This window comes from Tamandua tetradactyla, chromosome 11 (genome assembly GCF_023851605.1).
Source record: "Tamandua tetradactyla isolate mTamTet1 chromosome 11, mTamTet1.pri, whole genome shotgun sequence".
NCBI classification, from domain to species: domain Eukaryota; kingdom Metazoa; phylum Chordata; class Mammalia; order Pilosa; family Myrmecophagidae; genus Tamandua; species Tamandua tetradactyla.
Window position 1 is genome coordinate 6556049 of NC_135337.1, and position 23216 is coordinate 6579264.

At 36.7% G+C, this 23216-nt stretch overlaps 1 protein-coding gene and 1 long non-coding RNA gene across 2 annotated transcripts in view; one reads left to right on the forward strand and one right to left on the reverse strand.

The window, feature by feature from the left end:
- Positions 1 to 641: 641 nt before the first annotated feature.
- Positions 642 to 19584, reverse strand: LOC143649817 (uncharacterized). Its single transcript, XR_013159200.1, has 3 exons — positions 19475 to 19584; positions 6282 to 10076; positions 642 to 5976 (listed from the first exon to the last, which is right to left on the reverse strand). It is a non-coding gene; the product is annotated as an uncharacterized LOC143649817 (long non-coding RNA).
- A 21-nt stretch (positions 19585 to 19605) lies between these two features.
- CSDE1 (cold shock domain containing E1) overlaps positions 19606 to 23216 on the forward strand; it is a 37379-nt gene continuing 33768 nt past the window's right edge. The window contains exon 1 of the mRNA XM_077119800.1: positions 19606 to 19721. The gene's annotated coding sequence lies outside the window, so the exon portion shown is untranslated. The remainder of the gene's footprint in view (positions 19722 to 23216) is intronic.

Below are 23216 nucleotides of genomic sequence, written 5' to 3' on the forward strand. Positions count from 1 at the left end.
ATACTTTATGTATAATTTGGTTCAACCATTTAAGGTCTATTTCATTGTTTCTCAAAATGTGGTTCTCTGATCTACTGAAATAGAAATTTGGGGATGGGGTCCAGGAATTTGTATTTTAATAAGCATCCAGGTAACACTTAAGAACTCTAATACAAAAACATCTAGTCTACTATGTGCGTGGCATTTCATTAGGAATTATGAATAGAAAAATGAAAAAGAGGATGCTGTTTTCAAAGAAAAGTTGGTGGGAGAGACAAACAAGTATGCATATAATTATAATGCAGTGTGAGAAATCCAGTATAATTATGGATAGGATACAGAGGAGGGACGATTTAAACTAGAAAATCCAATTGAGATATTAAATAGGTAGAAGAATGGGGAAAGCTTGGTGCCACAAAAAGTTAAGGATGGATGGTAATGCCAGTAATACCTACCAATTATTGAATGCTTTACTGTGTTAGGTACTGTATTATTTACTCTCTGTTTCTTATACCTCAGATACTCAGTCAGAAAGAGTTATGTTACTTGTCCAAACTGAAACTAAGATTCAAACTCAGGCATGCTCTTAAACACATTCTTAACCATTAAGTTATACTACCTTCAAATACCAAATAATGCTCAGAGTTCAAGTGATTCTTAACAAAATTTATTTTTATTGATAGTGCAAAAGAAATGCCATAGCCCATATATTAAAAAATCATCATGCATTCTGTGAATGGGGTTTTAACCAATGAGATACAACTGTTACCTGTTTCTAGAATGATGTCACTGAGAATATGTGTGCATACAACAGAAGGAACAAAGCCTAATCAGTAACCCTTACTACATACAGAAGAGGGTACAGTTCTTTCAGATCTGCCTCCTTAGTATGTAGGCTTTCATCCCTCATGCCATTTTGAGGTTGTAAGAAGTTTGCTGCTGTGCTACATGTCATGTCCATGTCTAAGACAGAAAAAAAATGGGAAATGGCCTGTACCAGCTATATATATTTCCTTATACCACGAAAAGCAAAACTTTCCCAGAAATTCCAGTTTTCCCCTTGTCTCATTTGTCTGACCAGTCACATGGCCATCACTAGCTGCAAACGAGGCTGACCCCAAATAAAATCAGTATTCTATTTTAGCAAAGACAAAAAAAAAATTGACAAAGTAATTATTAGTGTCTGACACAAGTCCTTTTGCATTGAATAGTTGCATTGTGTTGAGTGAAAACATGTTTTAAAAAAGTGTTATTAGCTGAGGGAGTATAGTGAAGTAATGTAACCAAGAGAATGGTTGGTTCTCTCATTTCTTTTTGACTGCCCAGTATCCAAACTCCCATCCTCTGTCTAGGGAATCCTTAACCTTATGAGGCGAGCCGTTCTCTATCCTAAAAGCTCCAATACCTGTTTTCCCAACATTCTTTGTAACTATAGAAGATACATCTTGTGTTAGTTAGATTCAGTTGTCAACTTGGCCAGGTGAGCATACCTAGTCTTGTTGCTGCGGACATAAGCCAATGGTATGTGAACCTCATTTGTTGCCAATTACATCTGCAGTCGGCTAGGAGGCGTGTCTGCTGCAATGAGTGACGTTTGACTTAATTGGCTGGTGCTTAAATGAGAGAACGCAATGTAGCACAGCCTAAGCAGCTCGGCATTCCTCATCTCGGCACTTGCAGCTCAGCCCAGGCCTTTGGAGATGGAGAAAGAAGTCACCCCTGGGAAAGTTGTTGGAACCCAGGGGCCTGGAGAGAAGACCAGCAGAGACCATCCTGTGCCTTCCACATAAGAAAGAACCTCAGTGGAAAGTTGGCTGTCTTTCCTCTGAAGAACCAACAAAATAAATCCCCTTTTATTAAAAGCCAATCCGTCTCTGGTGTGTTGCATTCCAGCAGCTAGCAAACCAGAACACATCTGCCTTAAACTTTAAATCTAAAGTTAGTGGTACATCCAGCGCCATAGAGGAGCAGCAGAAGTGGTTCTAGTAACATCCACTATCCCATGTCAGCAAAGTCTGATGTAAACTGCATTGTGTGTCCCCAACATTGTAGACACTAAAGTCTTCACTTCAGCAATTTTTTGACACTATAAGAGGCTGTACAATCTCTAATTATGATTCTTTGGCTGTCCTAGAGATTCTGAGAACTACATAATAAATCTTTTAATAAAATCACTTTTTGCTAAGATGACCCCCAAAATAAGCATAATTTTTAAAAAACCATGTGAATATAAATTGTCAACCCTTTATGCATAATTTTACACATATTTTAATGTACCTTTTGTCTCATAAAAGGATAAATGTGTCACCCAAATAAATTACCATGTATATAATAAGTCATCGCCTAACTTAAAAATTAGAACGTTACATGTACTTTGCATTTATCTTGAGTTCCTCTCCTATCCCTCTGCACCCTTATGATCCCTCTTTTTAATACTTTTATCACATGTATAAAAGGTTTAAACATGCATGCATCCCTAAAATGACATTTTTTAGCTCTGCTCCTTTTTGAACCTTATAAAAATGGTATCCTGTGTATAGTCTAGGATTTAACTATAGTCGAAGATTTAACTTTTCATTCAACATTGTTTCAAAAATTCACCCATTTTGTTGTATGTGGCTGTCATTCATTTTCATCAATATGTATCTATACAATATATTGTTAGGGATACATGCAAATATAATAAATCGTATATTTTTTAACTTTATTATTTGACCTTAACTAGTTTTCCATTTACATCATTTATATTAGACATTTCACTATAAGCAGTCATATTTTAATATTTTGCATTTATTCTATTGGTATATCTTATGGCAGCTTTCAGAGTGAATTAAAGAGTATTCGTCACTAACATAATGAAAAACAGATGATGCTTTTTCTTTAGTCACTCCAACAATTCTAAACAGGAGGCAGGACCTTCAGAGCTTCAATGAACTACAACTTCAACCAATATTTGCACCTAGCCTCCTAAAAGTATCTCTGAAGTTGATGGTAGTAATTTCTGCATATTATTGTCCTCGGATTCACTTTTATTTTATATTTTAAACTCTGAGATATGTCTTGCACTGATAAGGGCTGTATGTGATTGGTTCTTAGCATAAGCAAAATTGGTTTGCATTCTTGGACAATGGCAATCCCCCAAAATTTCAGTCAGAAAACTACATAAGAAATTTGTGGAAGGAATATGAGTTTGGCTGTTTTCTGTGAACTTTTGCTTAACACCTTCTTGTATGATCAGGGGAACATCAGCACAAAAACGTATGAGAATGGATAGATTAATTTTCTATTGCTGTGTAACAACACAAATTTAACAGCTTAAAACAATACGCATTTATTATCTCACAATTTTGTTGGTCAGAAGTCAAGGTACAACTCAAAGGGTTCTCTTCTTGGGTTATTGCAAGGCTAAAATATTGAGGCACCAGGAACTCTAACAAGCCATGTGGTTGTTGGTAGAAGTTATTTCTTTGTAGCTGGAGAACTCCTGGGGACTCTCTTTAAGGCCAGAGAAAAGCCTTAAACCTCCAACCCCTACTTTAAAAGCTCACCTGATTAGGTCATGGCTAACCAGACTAACCTCCCCTTTAATTAACTGGGCTGATCAAAGAACTTAATTATATCTGCAAAAATCTCTTTTGCCATGCAGGTAACATAATTACAGGAGTGAAATCCCCTCATCCACGGGTCTGGCTCACATTCAAAGGGAGAGGGTTATACAAGGTGTATACACCAGGAGTGGGAGAATCTTGTGATCCATCTTAGAATTCTGCTTACTATGGTGCCATGTAGCAGCTTAGAAGAAAATTCTGCAGACAACAATGAAGACATGCTGCATCACCACTATTCCTGGTGATACTTGGATATTTCTTTGTGGAAAAACCTGGATATCCACGAGCCATACAGAGATTTAGCAATATCCAGCATATTCACTCAGTTTTAAAATACACATTCCACTGAAAAAATAGTCATTACAAAGGGAAAACAGTAATTTTACAGTGGAGAATTTTGGCACCATTTTAACCAACTAATCAAGATTAACATTGCTAATAATAAATTTCAACATCATATCCCTCAATGTAATGAGAAGGACGTATGTCACCTCAATGAAAAGAAACATCAGACAAAACCAAATTGAAGGAAGTTAGCAAGATAACTGGCAAATATTGTTCCAGTGTCAAGGTTAAGAAAGTTAAGGAAAGACTGAGAAACTGTCATAAAATATAGAAAAGTGAGATCTAATAGTTAAATATAATGTAGGATCCTGGATTTGATGCTGGAAGAGAAAAAAGGACATCAGAAGAAAAATTGGTGAAGTCTGAAATTATTTTGTACTTGAATTGTACTGTGTCAAGGCTAGTCACCTAGTTTTGAAAACTGTTCTATGGTTATATAAGATATTAACACTAATGTTGGAAGTTGGGTTTGTGGGAGCTTTCTGTACTATTTTTATAACTTCTCTAAATCTAAAATTATCTAAAAAATGCATTCCTCCAATTACTAATGAGGTTGAGGATAACTCCATAATTATTTCCCTGTACAATTTCCTTTTTTTCTTTTTTAATACAGCCATTTGAGTCTCTTCCATTTGCCCTTTGGCTTTTTTTCTCAGTTTTATGTATTAACTCATTACATATTCATGACACTAATGCATTGTTAGTTTCATACATTGCAAATATATATTCTCCTGGTCTGTTGATTTTGTAAAATTGTTAAATGCTGTCTCTTGATGACAGTATTTTTAAAATACAGGTAGATTTATTACTAAAAAGAGATTCAGAAGAGTTGGGCTTTGTGAAGAACTTTCAGTATACCTTAACCAATTTATTTTGCTTATTTTCTCTATTTTATATTCATAGAGCAACACATAAAGATATCTAGGTCTAAATAAGTCTAAAAGATCTCTTTTAATAAGTACAAAATAAAAATTCTAAGTGATAAAAGTATTATAGTGAAAATGACAATACATTTTCTTTTGTTGTGGTAAATAAATGATGTCATACAATCCATACTGAAATTCAGTAAGTTAATTAATTCAATTAATATTTATTAAGTACTTATGTATGTCGGTCACTGTCCTAAGTTTAAGGATTACAATGATGAACCAAACAATTTAAACTTACACTATAGTTTAGGGTGCTAGGGAATAACAAATCATAAATGTGATAATTTTGGGTAGTGACAAATATAATAAAGCTAGCTAATATCATGAAGAGTGATGGTGCTAGTGGATACTCTAACTTTAGAAAAGGCCTTTGTGAGGAGGTAACACCTGAGTTGAAACCTGAATGATGAGAAAAGCCAGATATGTGAAGACATGGGGAAAAAGCCTTGCAGACAAAGGGAGGAATAAATACAAAGGTCCTGAAGCAGGAACTAAAATGAATCATTTGGAGCCAGGGATCAGAGAAGTAGGATAGGGCTAGATCATTTAAGGGCTTAAGGACCAAGTTAAAAGAGTCTGGATTTTATTCCAAATGCAGTAGGTCTTTATCATGATCTAAATTAAATGTAAAATGTGTTTTTGCTCCATTTTCCCCTCTGGTTGACTCCAAGAGCTACTTTTGTTTCAGCAGCTTCGCCTGTCCACAGAATCCTTTTTTTTTTAAGCATTTATTTTTCATTATGGTAAATATATGTAGAAGCCAAGAGTTTAAAGCAAGACCTACAGAATTTGTTGCAAGCTGCTGGCCTCGGGATGGCAGCGGTAAACTGTGGCGATTGTTATGTAGAGCAGTCTGGGAGGAAGAGAATGTTTACCCCAAACAGTTACGTTAAGTATGAAGAACACTGTGAGATAAGAATCTTGCTCCCTCAGGAAATGCCTGCATATCTATTGACATCCTGTGGTATATAACTAAGATCTGGTTGAAAATAAAGTTGTCTGAAGTCTGTCTGAAGTAAACTCAAGCTTCAGACCCCCTGAGCCCGTCTGTGTCTTTCTTTCTTTCTTTCTTCCTTTCTTTCTCATCATTCCTTAATATCCTTCGAGCTCTGTTTCTACAGAAAGCAACAAATATACATAGCATAAAAATCACTTTCATGATTTTTAAATGGAAAATTCAGTGACATTCAAGTACATTAACAACATGGTGGAACTTTTACCACTTTAAATTTAGAGACTATATTCATCATCCAAAATAGAAACTCATACCAATTAAGTAATAATACCCCCAGTCCCAAGGTAAATCAGAATACAGGGTAAAACATGATATGGTCCATATCTTAAAACTTCAACTTCTGGGTGAGACTAAACACAGAGATGTTTATTTGGTGAAAAATTTATATTTTGGGTATCACATTACCTTATTTATCTTGTATGGTCAGTTTAGTTGAACACCCTAAGTTCAGGCACTCTTGAATAGGGCAGATCTTGTTAGTTTGTCCAGGTTATTGTGACATCCTGATACATCCCAGAGTAATTTGGGCAGAGAATAAAAAAATATTTGAGGAACTGGGGAGAAAGGAGAAAATATTCAACTTCCCTATTTGGGGAATTCCTGATATTCTCACAAGCAGTGGGGACAACCAAATCAATAGGCTGAGCCCTTGATCTTGGGGTTCGCCTCTATGAAACTTATTCCTGTGAAGGATAAACTAAGCCTACTTATCATTATGCCTAAGAGTCACCCCCAGAGAGCTTCTTTTGTTGCTCAGATGTGGCCTCTCTCTCTAAGCCAACTCAGCAGGTGAACGCACACCCTCCCCTGCTACGTGGGACAAGACTCCCAGGGGTGTAAATCTCCCTGGCAACATGGAACAGAACTCCTGGGCTGAGCGAGGACCCGGCATCATGGGATTGAGAAAGCCTTCTTGACCAAAAGGAGAAAGAGAGAAATGAGACAAAATAAAGTTTCAGTGGCTAAGCGATTTCAGAGTTGAAAGGTTATCCCGGAGGTTCTTATGCATTATATAGATATCCCTTTTTAGTTTATGGTGTATTGGAACGGCTAGAGGGAAGTACCCGAAACCATTGACGTGTATTCAGTAACTTTGAATATTGATGATGATTGTCTAACACAGCTTTTACAATGTGACTGTGTGATTGTGAAAACCTTGTGTCCGATGTTCCTTTTACCCAGGGTATGGACAGATGAGTAAAAAAAATGGATAAAAAATAAATAATACGGGGGATAAGGAGTAGAATAAATTGAGTAGATTGAAATACTAGTGGCCGATGAGGGAGGTAAGGGGTATAGGATGTATGAGTTTTTTCTTTTTTATTTCTTTTTCTGGAGTGATGCAAATGTTCTAAAAATGACCATGGTGATGAATAAACAACTATGTGGTGATATAGTGAACCACTAAGTGTACACCATGTATGGATTGTATGCGTATAAAGATTTCTCAATAAAAATATTTTTTTAAAAAAATTAAAAACAAAGTAACACCCCAATCCCTATTCCTGGGAACAATTATTGTTTTGTGATCTTATGAATTTGCTTATTCTGTGTATTTCATATAAGAGAAATCAAACAATATTTGTCCTTTTGTGTCTCGTATTTCACTGAACATGATGTCTTCAAGGTTCATCTGTGTTGTAGCATGTACTAGCCCTTCATTTATCTTTATGGCTGAATAATATTCCGTTGTATGGATACAGCACATTTCATCCACTCATCTGTTGATAGACACTTGGGTGCTTCCAAGTTTTGTCTATTTGAATAATTCTGCGATGAACATTGGTGAACAAATATTTGTCCAAGTCCCTGCTTTCAATTCTTTGGGGTATATACCGAGAAGTGGAAATACTCGGTCTTATGTTGTGCTGGTTGGAAAGCATGTAGGTCCCCTAGAAAAGCCATGTTTTAATCTAAATACCATTTCATAAAGGCAGAATAATCCCTATTCAATACTGTATGTTTGAATTTGTAATTAGATCATCTCCCCGGAGATGTAACCCAACCAAGAGTGGTTGTTAAGCTGGATTGGGGGAAATGTGTCCCCACCCATTTGGGTGGGTCTGGATTAGTTTCTGGAGTCCTATAAAAGAGGAAACATTTTGGAGAATGAAGGAGATTCAGAGAGAGCAGAGCAGAACGACATAACCATGAGAAGCAGAGTCCACTAGCCAGCGCGTTTGAGATGAAGAAGGAAAACACCTCCCGGGGAGCTTCATGACACAGGAAGCCAGGAGAAGAAGCTATCAGATGATGCCATGTCGCCATGTACCCTTCCAGATGAGAGAGGAACCTTGACCGTGTTCACCATGTGCCTCCCAGATGACAGAGAAACTGACTGTGCTCACCATGTGCCCTTCCAGTTGAGAGAGGAATTCCAAACTTCATCGGCCTTCTTGAACCAAGGTATCTTTCCCTGGATGCCTTAGATTGGACATTCCTATAGACTTGTTTTAATTGGGACATTTTCTTGGCCTTAGAACTGTAAACTAGCAACTTACTAAATTCCCCTTTTTAAAAGCCATTCTGTTTCTGGTATATTGCATTCTGGCAGCTAGCAAACTAGAACATATGTTAACTTCTATGTTTAATTTTCTGAGGAACCACCAAACTATTTTCCACAGCGACTGCACCATTTTACATTTCTACCAACAATGTACGAAAGTCCCTACTTCTCTTCATCCTTGCCAACAGCTGTTATTTTCAGGTTTTTTTAAAAAATAATATTCATCCTAGTGAGTGTGGAGTGGTATCTCATCATTTTAATTTGCATTTCTTTAATGGCCAATGATGTTGAGCATCTTTTCATATACTTCTTGGTGATTTGAAGATCTTCTTTGGAGAAATGTTTATTCATACACTTGGCCCATTTTAAACTGGGTTCTTTGTCTTTTTGTTAAAGTTGTAGGAGTTTTTATATTTTCTGGATATTAAACTCTTATCAGAAAAATTGTTTCCATATATTTTCACCCATTCTATAGGTTGCTTTTTCACCTTCTTGATACATCCTTTGATGCACAAAAGTTTTTAATTTTTATGAAGTCCATTGTTCTATTTTTCTTTTATTGCTTGTGCTTTCAGTGTAAAATCTAAAAAATCCATTGCCTGCCATGAGTTCCTTAAAAATATTTGCCTATATTTTCTTGTAAGATTTTATAGTATTAGCTCTTATATTTACATAGTTGATCCATTTTTAATTACTTTTTATATATGGTAACAGGTCAGTGTCCACATTCATTCTTTTGCCTGTGGATTTCTAGTTATTCCAGCACAATTTTTCCCCTTATTATTTATTTTTATTCCATATGTTCTACTCGTCTATTGACAACGTAGAGAAAAGGAGCATCACACACAAGGTTTTCACAATCACACAGTCACACTGTGAAAGCTTTATCACTATACAATCATCTTCAAGAAACATGGCTACTGGAACACAGCTCTACATTTTCAGGCAGTTCACTCCAGCCTCTCCATTACATCTTGGTTAACAAGGTGATATTATTTAATGCGTGAGAATAACCTCCAGGATAACCTCTCGACTCTGTTTGGACCCTTTCAGCCATTGACACTTTATTTTGTCTCATTTCACTCTTCCCCCTTTCGGTCAAGTTTTTCTCATTCCCTTAATGCTGAGTCTCAGCTCATTCTAGGATTTCTGTCCCACGTTGCCAGGAAGGTCCACACCCCTGGGAGTCATGTCCCACATAGACAGGGGAGGGTGGTGAGTTTGCTTGTTGTGTTGGCTGGAGAGAGAGCCACATCTGAGCAACAAAAGAGGTTCTTTTGGGGGTGATTCTTAGGCCTAATTTTAAGTAGGCTTGAACTATCCTTGTGGGGTTAAGTTTCATATGAACAAACCCCAAGACTGGGGTCTCAGCCTATAGCTTTGGTTGTCCATACTGCTTGCCAACACAATTTCTTGAAGAGACGATTATTTTCCCTGTTGAATGGACTTGGCCCCTCATTGAAAATCAACTGAACACAGATGAGTGGATTTATCTCTGCCATCTCAATTTTATTCCATTGGTCTATATGTCTACCCTTAGCCAGCACACACTGAGTTAATTACTGCACCTTTGTAGTAAGTTTTGAAGTCAGGAAGTGAAAGTCCTTCAACTTTGTTCCTCTACTTCAAGATTGTTTTGACTCTTTGATGCCCCTTGCAATTCCTCAAGAATTTAAGAATCAGCTTTCCCATTTCTGCAAGAAAAAAAAAAGACTGTTGGAATTTTGATAGGGATTACATTGAACTTGTGGATTGCTTTAGGCAGTACTGACATCTTAACAATATTAAGTGTTCCAATCCATGAACACAGGATATCTTTCTATTTATTTAGGTCTTTTTAATTGCTTTCAGCAATGTTTTGTAGTTTTCAGTGTACAAGACTTTCGCCTCCTGGGTTAAATTTATTCTTTTTTTAGATACTATTTGGTAAATGGAATTTTCCTGATTTCCTTCTCAGATTGTTCATTAATTTTGTATAGGAGGCCAACTGACTTCTTCGTGTTTATCTTGTATTCTGCAACTTTGCTGAATTTGTTTACTAGTTCTAGTAGCTTTCTTGTGGATTCTTTGGAATTTTCCACATATTGGATCATGTCATCTGCAAATATGGACAGCTTTACTTCCTTTCCAATTTGGATGCCTTTTACTTCTTTCTTTTGCCTGATTACTCTGGTTAGAACTTCCAGCAAATTGTTGAATTACAGGGGTGACAGTGGGCATCCCTGTCTTGTTTCAGATCTTAGGGGGAAAGCTTTCACCATTGTGTATGATATTTGCTATGGATTTTTCATAAATGCCCTTTATCATGTTGAGGAAGTTCCCTTCTATTTTTATTTTTCTGAGTGCTTTTATTATTAAAGGATGTTGGATTTTACCAAATATCTTTCCTGCATCAATTGAGGTGATCATGTGGTTTTTTTTCTTCATCTATTAATGTTGTGTATTACATTGATTTTCTTATGTTAAACCATCTTTGCATTCCTGGAATAAATCCCACTTGGTTATGGTATATAATACTTATAAGATTAGACCTAGTTTGCCATTATGGTGTTAAGGAGTTTTGCACTTATGTTGACAATGGATGGTGGTCTGTAATTTTTTTTCTTGTACTGTCTTTATCTAGCTTGGTGTCAGGGTAATGTTGGCCTCATAGAATGACTTCGGAAATAAAACCTCATATCCTATTTTCTTGGAAGAGTTTGATAAGGATTGGTGTTAAGTGTTCTTCAGATGTTTTGTAGAATTCAGTATTGAAACCATCTGGTTCTGGATTTTTTCTCTTTTGGGAACTTTTTGATTACTGATTCAATATCTTTGTTATAGGTCTTTTGAGATTTTATATTTCTTCTTGCATCAGAGTGGGTAATTTGTATGTTTCTAGGAATTCATCCATTCTATCTAGCTTTTCTAACTTGTTGGCATATAAATTGTTTATTGTATCTCTTATAATCCTTTTTATTTCTGTAAGATCTTCTACTAATGTCCTTACTTTCATTCCTGGTTTTTTGTTATATGTGTCCTATCCCTCCTCTCCCTACCCCCACTCTTTTTGGTCAGCCTGGCTAAAGGTTTGCCAATTTTATTGCTCTTTAAAAAAAAAGTTTAATTATGTTGATTCTACTATTTTTCTACTCTCTGTTTCATTTATCTCTGCTATTTCCTTAGTTTTCCTAACTTTGGGTTTAGTTTGCCCTTCTTGTTCTAGTTTCTTTAGGTGTGAAATTAGGTAATTGATCTGTTGTCTTCTTTCTTCTCTTTTTTTTTTCTTTTTTGCATGGGCAGGCTCTGGAAATCAAACCCAGGACTCCGTCATGGCAGGTGAGAACTCTGCCACTGAGCCTCTGTTGCCCACCCTCTTCTTTTTTAATGTACGCATTTAGAGGTATAAATTTTCCTTGAGCACTGCCTTAGCTGCATCCCATAAGTTTTCAAATGTTGTGGGCTTTTTTTTTTATTTCATTTGTTTCAAGATATTTCTTAATATCCCTTCTTATTTCTTCTTTTACCCACTGGCTATTTAATAGTGTGTTGCTCAATTTCTGCATATCTGTAAATTTTCCAGTTTTCCTTCTGTTATTAATTTCCAATTTTTTTCCATTTTGGCCCAAGAAAATATTTTGTATAGTTTCAATATTTTAAAATTTATTAAGATTTGATTTGCGGTCTTACAAATGATCTGTCTTGGAAAATGTTCCATGTGTACTTGAGAATGGGCATTCTTCTGTTGTTGAATGGTGTTTTCTGAGGTTGTTCCAAGAGCTTCTGAGGTTGGTCAAAGCAGATACCATGAAGTGGGTTTGCTTTAAACAATGGGAATCTATTAGCTTACAGTTGGAAGCTGTGAGAATGTCCAAATATGAAGGCATCATCAAGGCAATGCTATCTTCCTGACGATTGGCTGCCAGTGATCCTTGGAAAGGCACATCACAACATTTGCTGGTTTCTCCCTTCTCTCCAGGTTTCGTTGCTTTCAGCATCTTGCTTCTATTGTGCACGCTCTCTCCCCCACCCCCTATCTCTGTCTCTCTCTTTCTCTGTCTCCTTCTCTCTCTCCATCCCCTTTTAAAAGAACTCCAATAAGAAGATAATACCCATCTTGAATGAGGTGGATCACACCTTAACTGAAGTAGCCTCATCAAAAGGCCCAATTTACAATGGATTCACACCCACAGAAATGGATTTGATTTAAGAACATGTTTTTCTAGGGTATATACAGCTTCAAACCACCACAGGTGGAGTTTTCTATATAGGTCTATTAAGTCTAAATGGTTAATAGTGTTGTTCAAGTCTGCTATTTCATTATTGACTTTCAATTCTGATGGTCTATCAATTACTGAAAGTGTTCTATTGAAGAAGTCTCCAACTATTATTGTAGAACTATTATTTGTCTCTTCAATTCTATCAATTTTTATTTCATATATTCTGGGGCTCTGCTATAAGGTGTATATATGTACATCTTCTTGCTGGAAAAATCTTTTATCAAAATATCTGTCTATTGTAATCTTTATTACCTTCAAGACTATTTTGTCTGACAATAATATAAACACTCTGGCTCTCTTTTGATTGCTGTTTGCATGGAATATCTTTCCCACCCTTTTACTTTCAACCTCTTTGTACCTAAAGTGACTCTCTCGTAGACAATATATAGATGTATCATGCTTTTTCATCAAATCTGTCAATCTCTGCCTTTTAATAGGAGAGTTTAGTCCATTGATATTTAAAAAAATATTTTTATTATAAAAAATGAAAAAATACAAACATTCTTGACATGATACAACCAATGGCTCACAATATCATCACACAGTTGTGTATTCATCACCATGATCTTTTTTTTGAACATTTGCATCTCTCCAGCAAAAGAAAATAGAAAAGGCTCATACATGCCATACCCCTTACCACTCCCTTTCATTGACCACTAGTATTTCAATCTATTCAATTTATTTTAACCTTTGTTCTCCCAATTATTTATTTCTTATCTGTATTTTTTACTCATCTGCCCATACTATAGATAAAAGGAGCATAAGACACAAGATTTTCACAATCACGCAGTCACGTCACAATGATTATACAATAATCTTCCAAGAAATATGGTGACTGGAACACAACTCTACAGTTTCAGGTACTTCCCTCTGGCCACTGTAATATACCAAAAACTAAAAAGGTTGAAAATAGTTTTCACATTTGTCTGCAAAGTCATATAGAGGGTAAAAGCAGTTATAAACCAATAGTACAATAATATAAGCTTTTATATTTACCAATCAAGTTACATTTATCAATTTTTAAATTTATTCTTATAGCTTGGAGTTGCTGTTTACACCTTTTTATTTTAGCCCAAAGGACCCACTTTGCATTTCTTGTAGGGCAGGTCTTTTGGTAGTGAACTCTTTCAGCTTTTGTTTATCTGTAAATTACCTAATTTAATCTTCATTTTTTAAGGATAATTTTGTCAGATATAGAATTCTTGGTTGACAGTTGTTGTTTTTTTTCCCCTTTAAGGTCTTTAAACATGCCATCCAACTGTTTTCTGACCTCCATAGTTTATAAGAAATCCACTGTTTTATATATATATATATAATAATATGTCAATTATATATGACAGTCTCTGTATGTGACAAGTCATTTCCTTCTTGCTGCTTTCATCTCTTTGTCTTTGGATTTTGACAGTTTGGTCATAATGTGTCTTTGTGTATCCTGCTTGGAAGTTGGTGAGCTTCTTGGATACGTACATTCATATCCCTCATCAGACTTGAGAAATTTGTAGTATTTCTTCAAATACTTTTCCTTCCCATTTCTGTCTTTCCGTGACTCCAATAATGTATATGTTACTATGCTTGATGTTGTCCCACATTTCCCTCAGTCTCTATTCATTTTCTTCATTATTTTTTCTTTCTGCTCCTCACACTGAATAATTTCAATTGTCTTGTCTTTAAGTTTGCTGATCTTTTCATCTGCCTGTTCAAATCTGATGTTCAATCTGTCTACTCCGTTTTTTCATTCCAATGACTATATTTTGCAACTCTAAAATTTGTTTGGTTCTTTTTATAACTTCTATCTCTTTATTTTGGTCAGATTATGTTTTGCTGATTTCCCTTAATTCTTTGAATATGGATTCTTTTAGCTCATTGAACATATTTAAAACAGCTGATTTAAAGTCTTTGACTTAGAGTCCAACAGATGAGCTTCCTCAGGGATGGTTTCTGGTAAATTCTTTTTCTTTTTTCCTTTGATGGGATCATAATTTCCTATTTCTTCGTGCGTTTTGTATTTTTTTTTTTTTTGAAAACTGGACATACTGAGTATATCTTCTTGTAATTTTAGAAATCTAGTTCTGTCACCCTCAGTTTTTTTATTGTTTGTTGGGTTTTATTGTTTGTTGTTAGCTTTATAACTTGTCCAAACTATTTTTGCATCCAAATGGGGAATGGAAAGAGAAAAGAGAAAAGAGAAAAAAAATAGGTACTATTTAAAAAAAGACTCCTCTGTTGTTTCTGCCTGGGGTCAGGAAAGAGAGAGTTGGAAAAATAGTTGTCCTCAGAGGCAGCTAACCAATGAACAAAAGTAGCTGATCAAAAGGTATGATGCCAGTTTGATGGGGTGTATGGATGGTTCAGTGGTAGAATGCTCACCTTTCATGCAGGAGACATGGGTTTGATTCCCAGACCATGCACCCCCACCCTTACCCCCCCCCCAAAAAAAAAAGGTATAGTGCCAATTTGGAATTATTATGTACCCCAGAAAACCCATGTTTAAATCCTGACCCAGTCTTCTGGGGGGCAGCCATTTCTTTTAATCCTGATTCAATACTGTATCTTGGAAAGTTTTGATCAGATTATCTCCACAGAGATGTGGCGTGTCCAACTGTGGGTGTGACCTTTTGATTAGATGGAGATGTGATCCCACCCATTCAAGGGTGGGGTCTTGATTAGTTTACTAGAGTCCTTTAAAAGAAACGTTCTGGATAAATTTCAGAGCTGGCACAGACACAGATGCATGGAGAACAGCTGCTTCTGAGCTGACAGAGACACACATGCTTAGAGTGCCAACAGAGCAGATGCCTAGTCACAGGCAGACAACCCAGCAGACTTCACCATGTGCCTTAGTATGAGATGCTAAGCAAGCCAGAACCTGGGAACCAAGGGAAGCCACGAAATGAAAGACAGTCCTGGAGAAGCAAAGTGAGGAATCCCCACAGAAACAGAGGCTGAAGACAGAAGAACCTAGGAGCAAGGGGCCAGCAGAAACCAGTCACATGCCTTCTTAGCTAACACAGGTATTCTGTATGGCATCAGCCTTTCTTGAGTAAAGGTAACCTCTTGTTGACACCTTAATTTGGACATTTTCTCGGTCTTAGAACTGTAAATCTGTAACTTATTAAATTCCCTTTATAAAAGCTGTCCATTTCTACTATATTGCATTCCAGCAGATAAACTAATACAAACCACACTCCCGGGATTTTGAAGTACTAGTCTTATAACATACCCTGGCACCAGCAAGCTGCACCAGGAGACTGAGCTACAGTCCCCAGTGCTGCCTGCCATGCAGTGGGGGGAAGGAGGAAGGTGTGTGGAGGATGAAATTCACTAATATTTACCATAATTTACCAGCCTCTTCTTCCAGCTCTTCCCTGGATGTTGCACAGTATGCCACTAGACTCCAGAGATTCAAAATAATTCATTCAAACAATTTCTGCCAGTTCAAGAACTGCTTTGGTGGAGGTACTGATTCCTGATTTCTTACTTTGCCATCTTCCCACAATCCTCTCTACATAATTCTTCCATTAAGTGCAGTGTTGACATTTTAAAGGGAAGTATCATACAAAGCATTTAAATATCTCTTCTTTAAATTTAATATTTTATTATATTAATGTCATTCTTGTTATTCTCAATTTATAAAATGCATCTTAAGTGATTAGTGCATGCTAATGAATTAATTTTTATGTTATAGGGTTCTAGGACCAAATCTCAAATATTTATATTCTTATGGAAATAACTCTTCAAGTTGGGTTTTTTTGTTGTTGCTGTTGTTTTGTTTTGGTTTTTGCTGTATGGCAGGGTCACATTTCATTATTTTCCATGTGAGAATCCCATTATTGCAGCACCATTTGTTGAATTTTTGTTTGTTTTACTTGTTTGTTTCTTTTTTGGGAAGTGCATGGACTGGGAATCAAACCTGGGTCTTCTGCATGGCAGGTGAGAATTCTACCACTGAATTACCCTTGTACTCCATGAAATAACTCTTCTTTATGAAAGTTTTTGCTCTAGAGTGCATTTCCCTGTTCTGAAACCTTGAATTGGGGCTCCTTATCATCCACTATTACCATAATCTTATCAAAGACAGTCCCCTTTATTGCTCCTAATTAGGAAGGACATAAAGTCCATATAAAGACACTCCTTAAAATCTTGACTAAATTTAGCCTTACTTTAAAAAAGAAAGTTCTATATTAAACTATTTTTTCTCATTTGATAGAGACCTGACAAAAATTTTATCCTCTATGGATCAAGAAAACCGTGTAATTGTATAAGGGATGCTTATTTTTTTATTCTCAAATGTACTTGAGAGATAACATCCTTATTGACAATACAGAGGAAAAAACAACAACTTCATTGTCTATAGCTCTCTGAGGAGAAAAATATGATGAATAATGAAAAATAATTTATACAATTTTTTTGTGTTGATGGTTGTTTCTTAGTCACTAAGTTCCTCAAAATCCATGACTAACCTGTTGTACAGGAGATGGTTTCCCATGGGCCTTCACAAGTTTCTGCTTTAATTAACTTCAGATTTTTTTTAAAAAAAGAACATAAACACAAACTTTCAGTTTTTTTATTTCAAAATTAATCTGAAAAAATTTTTGCCTTAAAATGTAGTGACTTTCTAAAAATAAAACCTGCCTCTCCATTTATGGGAGAATGAATAAATCATTTTAACTAGTTGATTTAAATAAAATTATTCCACCCTTTACTTATATTAATCTATTAAGAAATAAAATGCATACTTCTGGTTTATACATATTTGCCTTTTTTTGTTTTATTTTCTTGAGTGGGCAGGCACCAGGAATCGAACCCAGGTCTCCGGCATGGCAGGTGAGAACTCTGCCTGCTGAGCCACCGCCGCCCACCCTACATATTTGCATTTTGACTTAAATGTAAAGTGATATTAATATTTTACCAAGAAGGAATTTAAAGGTGTTCAAAGTGAGGATAATGAAATAGTCATAGATCTTTAGAAGCTATGTGTAATGGCAGAAATTGAGACTTTATTCTTTTCTAGTAATAGTTTTATATTGACAGGCTTTGTGAGGTGATTATTTTTTACATTTCCTATTGCTGTGATATTTGAGAATGTGTGCACTTAGACTAAATTCTACTTTTAGACCAGCTTCACATGACCTTGTTTCTAACGCAAGTGCTCAGGGCAGCTTCTCTGAAACACTAGATGAGAACATCCAGATTTTATGTACTGGATAAAAGGGGAGAGCTCAATTTAAGAATTGCCCAAAGGAAACAAAACAGTTGGTTTGAAATGTTAACATTTTGTACTTCCCCAGCACAGCATTCCAATTTTTAACAATTTCTCTACTGTTCTCCAGTGCTATTCATTCAATAAATTTTTGAGAGTTGTCTCTACCAGGCACTGTCAGAAATCAGGATGCAGAGATGATTATCAGCCTGTCCTAAGGTACTACTAGCTAGTAAAAACTAATAATAACAATAGAGGGAGCTATGAAAGCATTGAAAATGAAGCAAATACCAGTTCTTAGGAAAGTATGGGAAGGCACCAAACAGAATAAAGAGGCAACCTTGAGATGGTATGCATGGATTGGACCAAAAACAACAGAGGTAAAGAAAAAGTTCTTGAAGAGAAATAGGGTATAGTATTGTCTTGGAATTCAAAGCAATTTGCTCAGAATCAGAGATTATACACTCAATTTAATTTTTTAATTAGAGAAGTTGCAGGTTTATAGAAAAATCATGTAAAAATTACAGTATTTATGTAAAAATATACTCCAATTACTGACACTTTGAATTAGTGTGGTACTTTTATTGCACCTGATGAAAATATTAAAATTGTACTATTAACTGTATATAGTTTACATTAGGTGTATTCTACCGCATATACCACTCTATTATTAACACCTTGTAATAGTGTGATACATTTGTTGTAATTCACGAAAAGAATCTTTTTATTCTTGTACCGTCATTTACAATAGGGTTCACTGTAACATTGTACTTTTTTTATTGCACTTATTTCAATGTATGTTTAGATGTGTTTTTATAATATTTTATTGACTTCAGACTGAAAGGTCCTCATGTCCCTTTGGTGTACCACTGTATCCCTAGTGATGACAGGTGGGAGATGCTGAATATTTATTGAAAGAGTAAATAAAATGTATGGAGTGATTCTCAGGAGAGTGACTGGTCATTATTTATCCAGTACTGCCAAGTAAGAGAGTCACTGACTCTGTGAAAGCTTCCATTTCACCAGAGGGGTGTGCTCTGTTGTTTGACAGGGGATAATTAATTTAATTTTTCTACGGCCAGAATTAACCATCTCCCACCTCCCAACTTCCCCCAATGGATGAATCATCCTTTTGCTGATTTCAACATTTTGGTTGAAATCAGGCTCTTTGATTGCTTAATACACTACAAATATCTTCTTGTTACTAAAAAAAGTCCATCGAAGGAGCGTTTTTCATGATTATACAGCCCTGCCATCTGTTGCAATCTGTCCATCTGTTGCAAGCAATATAGTTCCTGGGAGACAAAGGTGTCACTTAGACTTCCAAATTACCTTGCTAAAAAACGGATTCAGTATTAACGAAAATTTCAGAGTAATATAGTAGACAACAGACAGAATGCTTGCATTAGGAGTGAGGAGACTAGGTTTGGGTACTTTCAGATTATCTCCGGAAAAAGAGAAATCCTTTATATGACATTCCTGAATATGTCCTCAGAATTGTTGGTCCTCAAGGTTTACTCTTAGCCCCACTGTTTAAAGTGTATTTAAGTTTGTGAAGACCAGGGATGCTGAAAGTCATCAGCCAGCCCGCCCCTCGCGTCCCAAAGGAGCCAACAACAAACACAGAGATTACCTCCAGCAACACAAGAGGAACAGAAGCCGGGGGAAGGTACCGCCATCTTGGTTGAGGTTACGCGCAGCTCACTGGTTGGCGTCACTCAGCCTTTGCGCTCAAGCGTATTAGGCGTACTCCCCCACCCCCACCGTTCTCGTGCACGCGCTCGGGGCCCGCAACTCTCGCGAGAGAGGCGAGATTTATTCCTACGTACCGGGCCGTGCTGCTTATGGCGGCGCTGGAGAGGGGGCGCTGAGCTGTTGGGGTGAGTACGACCTCCGGGTCCAGTTGGGGGTAGCAAGTCGTCAGGAATAGGGCAGATGATATGACCAAGACTAACGAGAGAGGCTTCTGAGTCAGAGTGAGGGTTTCTAGAGCTCAAAGTAGGGAAGATCTAACCCTAACTTCCTACTCTGGCTTTCCTATCCGTCCCCTGTTCAACCGTCTGGGCCTCACGTTGGCCGGCAGAACCAAAGCGAGGAGTCGGGTTAGGCAGACGCGCGTCTTGGTGGTGGTGGTAGCGGTGACTAAAGTGGGGGAGGGAGCGAAAATGGAGGCTCTGACCGCAGCCAAGATGGTGGTAGAGGGTGCGGGGCTCCGGCGCGGAGGCTGCTGGGATCTGTAGTTTGTCGGCTTCCCCCCTCTGCGGCTTTGAGGGAAAAAGGGAACTACAAGTCCCGGCGGGCGGGGCGAGGGGGTGGTGGCGCGGTCCTTTGTGTGAGGCCAGGAGCGCCGGAGGCAGAGGAGAGGGCTCTGGCTGAACTCGAGCTTCCTGGCCGTCACCTTCTTGGGGATCATACTAGGGAGTACTAGGGCGCAGTGCGGCAGTAGCGCCTCCTTTGTGTGTATGGACCGAGACCCCGCTCTATCTAGGGAAATTGCTTAAAGATACCTTCTTTTCCTAGCCATATCTAGCACAGTAGTGCGGCAGAATTGGCATCCTTAACTTCTGCTCGTATCTTGGGTCTCAATACCCAGTTCCCCTCTTTTCCTCCTCCTGGGCTTCTTGAGAAAGGAAATTCTAATTTTTAAGGCACGTGGCTTCCACCCCTCTTTTCTAAGGAAAGGGTGTGAGCTGTGAGAGCTCCATGAAGTATTCCTTATCACCTCCTCTGGTTCTTAGGGTGCAAGCGCCTGATTTATATTATGCAGTGAATGGCCCGGCTTCATCATTCAGTGTGGAGTAAGCTTTTTCAGAACCCTGGTCGGAGACACCGTCAAGGTTTTCATAATCCAGTGTTTATTGTAGGAAATCTTAGTGCTATGGCTAATTTTTGCTGTGAGTTTTTCTTTTAGAAGTACCCAGCTGCTTCTCTCTGGCATGTGAACGTTGTTTGGCGAAGTAATTTCCTTATTTTGCACCTAAAATGAGTGAAAGAATGTAGTGTGCTTTAAATAGTTGGGAGGCAGAGCATATAGGGAGGTAGGTCGGTCAAAAGCACTGTTGGTAGTTGTCTTTTTCCTTTGAGAAATTTTTATGGGGCTGGTAGGAACTGGCAGCTCTTAGAGTTACCACACTACCTTGTTAAAGTGTAGGTTACAAATTATACCCCATTTATATAAGCTACTCTATATCGAAATGCTGAGTAATTTTTATTTTTAATTTCTAGAAGGTAAGCCTTATCAATATTACATTGAGGGCAGTGTAAATACCTAGGTATTCTTTTGGTACTAACCAATAATCCATATCCTCAGTGTGGGTAAGGAAGGAGTAATACACTTGAATAGGCATATATCTTAGACATGAAACCTAGAGAATATTCAGTCTTGGTTTTTTCTCTTCCCTTTTAGCCCTAGGCCCCAAATAAAAGGGATGGTAGTAGTTTGAGTGATTTTGCAGCTGCTCTGGATGTTTACCATTGAGATGAGTATTTATAGCAGCTGAGTTGAAAAGTAAAGTATTTGAAGCATAGAAGATAGCTTTTCTTTTTTCATAAATAAGTTCTGACTTCGTAAGTGTGACCTTTAAAGTGTGGTGTTGAAAATGCTAGTAAATTCCTAGCAGATAAAATTAAGAGGGTGAAAGTCCTTTCTACCTATTTACTCCATCCCTGGTTTTCCCTCTCTCTTTCCGTAGAGTCAACACTACAGGGCCATATTTTTATGTGTGTGGTAATACATATACAATATAAAATTTCCCATGTTTACCACTTACAAGCATACAGTTTAGGGGCCATACTTCTGAAAGATAGTTGAAACACAGAAATGTCATTTGGACATCTTTAAGGACTGTATTACAAAATGAAGCAAACACAAAGAATTGATTTGCCTCTTTAACTTTCTTTTCAAGAAACAAAGGACACCTTTAAAATCTTTGACCTAAAGTAAATTGTTCTGTGAGAGCTGTTAATACTTTTAGGATTTTCCGTAATAGCAAGAAGAATTATAAGTGCATTTTGTAAGATTTATTAGCTAGAATGTCAAGTGATGAAACTGATGTGATGAAGGTGTAATATTCAACTTGTTTTCTTGAATCTCATCATTTCTTGCTGGTAAACCCCTTCTGGCCAATCAGGATTAAAACCCCTCTTTGTCTTGATATTAAAATGTCTGCCGTTCTGGGTATGACTACCTATTTAAAAAAAAAAATACAAACCTTTTTTCAGTTACTGCCAAGCCTGAGGAATTCTTAGAAGTTTCCGTTGTGATACATGTTTCATTAGGGATTTTAAACTGATGATGTATTCTGGGTACGTATTCAGAAATACTGAATACAGTAGTAAATTTCTTTTTTGGAGTATTTTTATATTTACTGTGCTATTTTATGCTGACGTAAATCATTGTTGTATAGTTGAAAGTAAACTAATTGGCAGTTTCTTCATATTGTACATATAGGCTGTCCACTGGATTGCAGCTACAGCCAGTGTGTCATTTACACTTCTGCTTCTCCAGTTTAATAACTATAAGTTCCTACCGTGGTCAAGTCTATGCTAGATACTGCCTCCTTTTGTCATTGAAGGCCTTTACATAAGGGCTTTACATCTGCAATTGCTGCATTGGTCAGTTCAATGCTTTTCACCTCTCAACAGTCTACATTTGTCTATCCAATACCATAGTCACTAGCCATATGTTGCTCTTTAGCATTTGAGATGTGACTAAATAGAAATGTACTTTAATTGTAAAATGAACATTGGATTTCAAGGAATGTAAGAACCTTGATTTTTTAAAAATATTGGTTACATGTGGAATGGTAGCATTTTGAATATATTTGGGTAAGTACAATATTTTATTGAAGTTAGTCTCACCTATTTTTATTTTAATATGGTTACTGGAAACTTTTACATTGCGTTATATGGCTCACATTATATTTCTGTGCTGGTCTACACTGTTTTGTGTCTGGAACATTTCTTTAGCTTATTCCCACACTGACATTTGTTCTACTTCAAAGTATTTGTGTGTAAAAGCAGTTAAGTGATAGTTGGATATATAATTTTAAATATCTTATTGAGTATTCTAGTAATAAACAACCCAGGACAATTTATTTACTGGGCATAAAATATACACAAAAATTAGTTGCATGAATTTGATTTTCTTTTATTTCAGTGCAACATGCAGTGACTTAGATTGTTTTAAGTTGGTTAATTTTCTGAATGTTATCATTTACCTTGATTTCTAAAGTGAAGTGAATTAAAACCTGTATTGCACTTCAGTTATAGTTATACCAAAATATAATTAATGTACTTGAACTTGATTTGAGTTAATGGATTAAGAAATACAAGCTGGAAAGTTAAGGCAAGAGTGTTATTAGTAATCAACATTT